This window comes from Pteropus medius, unplaced genomic scaffold (assembly GCF_902729225.1).
Source record: "Pteropus medius unplaced genomic scaffold, Ma_sr-lr_union100, whole genome shotgun sequence".
In the NCBI taxonomy this organism is placed as follows: domain Eukaryota; kingdom Metazoa; phylum Chordata; class Mammalia; order Chiroptera; family Pteropodidae; genus Pteropus; species Pteropus medius.
In genome coordinates, this window is record NW_024350927.1 from 4,853,658 (window position 1) to 4,858,251 (window position 4,594).

The window sequence follows — 4,594 nt, forward strand, 5'->3', positions numbered from 1 at the left end:
TCTGAGGAGCAAATGAAAGCCACATATCTACCTGGCTTAAAAGAAAAGAAAACCAGGTAATACACTCCTGCAGTCAAAAAATTCAAGGGTGCGAAAAGATTTATAACGAAAGCCTTCCTCCCGTGGCTGTCTGTCANTCTGTTCTCTCACCTACCCATTTTTAAACACATAAGGCAGCATATTCTATACACTACTTTTCGACGTTTTCTCCCCATTTAATACAGCTTGGTGGTTTTCACATATCGGCACTTAGAAGCTTCTTCCTTTTTGCTTCACAGCTGCAGAGTATCCTATTGTCTGAATGGAGAGGATTGATTTCATTTGTGCTGATGGACGTTTCGGGGCTTCCAGGCAGAGCTTCAGTGAGTGACTTCCATACTTGGCCAGCGTAAGTTTATATGCAGGATAAACTTTTGGAAGTGGGATTGCTGAATCGAAAGGACTATGCGATTTGTTTCTTACTGCCAAATTATCCTCCACGACGGCTGAACCAGTTTGTGCTCCTATCGGTGATGCATAAGAAAGCCTGTTTCCCCAGGCTTTGTGTTATCAAATGTTTAGATTTTTGGATAGGCATAAAATGATATCTTGCTTAAAAAAAACCCTTAATTGTAGTGTCCCCCCCGCCCCGCCCAGATAGAGTCCGGTTTCCTTGGTCAGTTGTGGGGGGTGGGCACAACCCTGTCCTTTCTCGAGTGCTCATGGTCAGCTAGGGAGGTGGGTGTGGACACAACTCGTTACAGCAGGGGCTCAGTGTTCCAGCCAAGAACCGTGAGAGAGAAGAGGAAGCTTTCGTGGAGGATGTGGCATCCGAGCTGAGCCTTGAGGGACAGATCAGAGTGTGACAGGTGTTAATGCGGGAAAAGAGAGGAGCACCTGTGTGCATAGTCCAGCAGGGAGATAAGGAATGTCTGGGGAAAGTGAAAAGCTCAGGATGCCTGGAGCACCTAGAAGATAAGCCCGGAGCGAGGTTGGGGCCAGGTCACAATGGGTCTTGAATGTCATGTGAAAGACTTTAACTTGTAAATGATAGGACCACAAGGAAGCCTTTTAAGAGGCTTTGTGAAGTGGGTGGGTAGAGGAACTGTTTAGTTAAAACTCTTGATTAGTGAAAGAGAATCTTACTCAAAGTGGCTTAAGGAAAAAGGGAATTGATTGGCTTGTTTAAGAACATTAGCTTCAGGGATGGCCGGATCCCGAGGCTTAAGAGATATCAGCAAAATCTGTCTTTCACCCTTGGCTGTGTTTCCTCTGTGTTGGCCTCATTCCCAGGCAGGCTCCAGGCTTTCCTCTCACAGCCTTTGGTCAAAAGCCAGTGCATCTTTCCCTATAATTCCAGCAAGTCCCTGCGAAGACACTAATTGAAGATTTGGGTCAGGTGTCCATCCTTCAACCAATCACTACAGGCCAGGAAAATGGAATTCACTGATTGGTCAGGCCTGGGTCACAAGCTTACCCACCGGGCAGGTGGGTGGGCTGGGTGGCCTTAGCTTCATCTGCACCTCAAAGTCTGGGGTGAGGTAAGGCCCTCAAAGAAAAATCAAGGTGCAGTGACCAGAAGAGGGAAGAACAGGCTTCTGTTGGGAACAGATTAAAGGGGAGGAAACCAAGAGGAGACCGTTTGGGAAGAGGATGAGGGAACTAGAAGATGCTCCCTTTGATTCCACCCTTGAGGGTGTGGTATAGGGGCCTGGAGCGCCTCCTTGTGGCCGGGAGGTGCACTCCACCAGCTGCTGCTTCCTGGGCCCATTGCCTGCTGCAGACCTAGCCTTTAAGGTGAACCCAGGCAGCCTTAAAGGGCAGGGCTGGGCAGACATTAGGCCCTTCATCAGCCCGAGACCCCCCAGGTTGTGTGTGGATGGTGGTGTGTGGACTCATGGACCCCGGCTGCTGAGCTCACATTTTAAGTCCGTTTGGACTGGCTGGCATGTCACAGGACTCCACTGAGCCTTGAATGCCAAAGGCAACAGTATTTAGCCTGTTGGAACAGGTGTGAAGGCCACTCTGAACTCCTCTGGAGGCTCTAGGAAGAAAAAGACACTGAGTTCTTCCTGGGCAGCTTCCTCTGCAGTGACCAAGGCTGGTCTGAGAATCTCGTGCAGAGGGCCATTTCTCATGCTTTGCTTGTCACTCGAGTCACTTTGTGGGGTCTTAGAGGTAGGAGTGCCAAGCTTCTGAGATGGCTAGATGTTCTCTCCTGGCCCAGCGTATTGCCCGCTTCCTTGTCCACTGCCCCGAGAAGGCTCCAGCCTTGTCCCCCCTAAGATACAATAAATCCCTTCTTTTATGCCTTAACATCAGCCTGCAGAAGGTAGTATTTTGGCTCAAGAAGGCCTGTGTCTGATGGGATCAACTTTCTAGATGCAAGGAAACTGTTCCTCATTCTTTAAATCTCAGCCAGGCCACGTGGCTTTGTGCCCTCACCCTCGCTCTGCTCCATTGCAGCCCTCTAGTTTGTGCTTATATATTTGAGGGATTTTAAAAATTAATTTTCCCCATCTTGACTATGAAGTCCCTGAGGTCAGGGTCTGGGGCCTTTTGTGTGTCCTCTTGTGTCACCGAGGCCTGGAACAGTGCCTGGCACATAGTAGGTGCTCAATAAGTAGTCGTCGAACAATGAATGGACAACATCTCCAATGGGCACTCTCCTGCTTCTTGGATATGAGCAATGACAAGAGCAAGAGAGACCCACAGGAGAAGAATGGCCACTGGTGGTGGGCATTGGGGATAGCTTGATTTTAGGAGACTCAAATGCTGGCAGCACAGCAGTGGAAGGAACCAGGGCTCTGGGCACCTTTTTGTCCCCTGCTCTATTTTCCAGGGATTAAATCAATGTTTGGAGGCTTGCTCAAGGTCACTCGGGCAGGGCTCGAGCTAAGACTCAGATCCTGGACTCCCGACTCTAGGTCTGGTGCTCCTCCCTTTCAGAGTAGCGGGAGGGTGGGTTACTGCCACTGAGGGGAGAACCCTGGCTGCCCAGCTGGCCTGGGGCTGGCTGCTTCTGCCAGTCAAATCTGGTTGCACGCTGAGAGACCGTAGGGGAGAGAGTGCCTACACTCAGGAGTCATCAGCCCTGAGTGGGGATCTCAGCTCTGTCACTCACAGGCTGTGTGACCTCAGGCCAGTTATTTCATGTCTCTGGGCTTCAATTTCCATAACAGCGACATAGGACAAAAACCCTCCCTTCTCAGGAATGGTACAAGGATTCTGAGAATGCATGGCTAAGGCCTGGGACATGGTAGGCACTTCAAAAAAGCTGGCTGTCATTGGTAGCTCCTGGCTTCCAAGGGAAGGAGAGCGAGAAGCAGGGACTCGGGAACCTATGCAGGTGACAGGGGTCCCTCTGACTCTCTTTGGCCCCACTGAACTCCCTATATATCTTCACAGACCCCAGGCTACCTGCTGTGCCGGTAATGAAGTACACCTCATTAATGCACAGCGAAACTCACTAAGACCGTGAGCTATGCATCAGTCGTAAAGGAAGGTCAACGCTCTCTTCATGGGAGTTAGCGCCTCTGGGACCCGGTGGCGCCAACATTCACAAATGAGATGGGGGAGGGGTATTTGTAGGCAAGTGGGCAGCCAGGCATGTGACCAAAGTTCCCTGGAGCTCCCAAATAGTCACCCACATCCTTCCCCCACCCTTGCCGGCCCCGGGCCCCTGGGAGGAAAAGCATCACAGGCTGGGAGCTGGACAAAGCAGTCACTACCCAGGGCCCGAGGGACCAGGACAGGCCAGTTTCGATGAGGAAAGGTCTGAAGCTGAGAATGCCATCTGCAGAGGGTGAGCCTGGCATGGCGGGGAGATGGAGTGGGATAGGGGCCCTGGGCCAGGAAAAGCTGCCTGGAGGCAGGCTGGGGGCCCCAGGGTGCTCATCTGTAAGATGAGAATCCAGCTAACAGAAGAGTTATGAGGGTCACGACGGTTGTACTGATTCGGGGGAGCCCTAGTCACCTGGGGGTGGGTAGGAGGTGACAGTGACACCAGGGCCCGGCCTCCTCCACCCTTGACATGCCTGTCCAACACCCCCACAGCACTGAAAGGATAGAGGCCAAGGGGAAGGAAGAGGAGCTGTTTCTTCAAAGCAAGGAAATGGGCATTATCTGGCCTGCATGCAAATGATATGCAAATGACCCCCTCCACATTAAAATCAGGTTATTGGGAAGGTCTCAGGACAAAGACTTGGAGATGGCAGTCCTTTTTCTGAGCGTGTTCTGGAGTGTCTTGTTCATTTGCCAGCTCCTCCCTCTCCCGCCCCTCCCACCTGGCCTCTTCCCGCAGTCCTTGGGAAGGGCGGGATCCCACAGTCATGCCCCCCACCCACCAAGGGCTGCTAGAGCCCTGGGTGGGGCCACCTGGATCCCCTGCTCGGCCCCTTCAGAACTGTGTGGTCCTGAGCAGCCCCTACCCCTCAGCTACAGCCCTCTTTGTGGGGCCTCAAAGGGCTCAGGTTTCATACAAGGCTGACAGAGAAATGCTTAAGTGCGAAGCGATCTACAAATTCGAGGGCCTCCCCTCCAAATTTTCTAAGAAGAGACTTCCTGACTTGACCATCAACCCTGAACATCCCTGTAACTGTCATCAGCCTTAGTT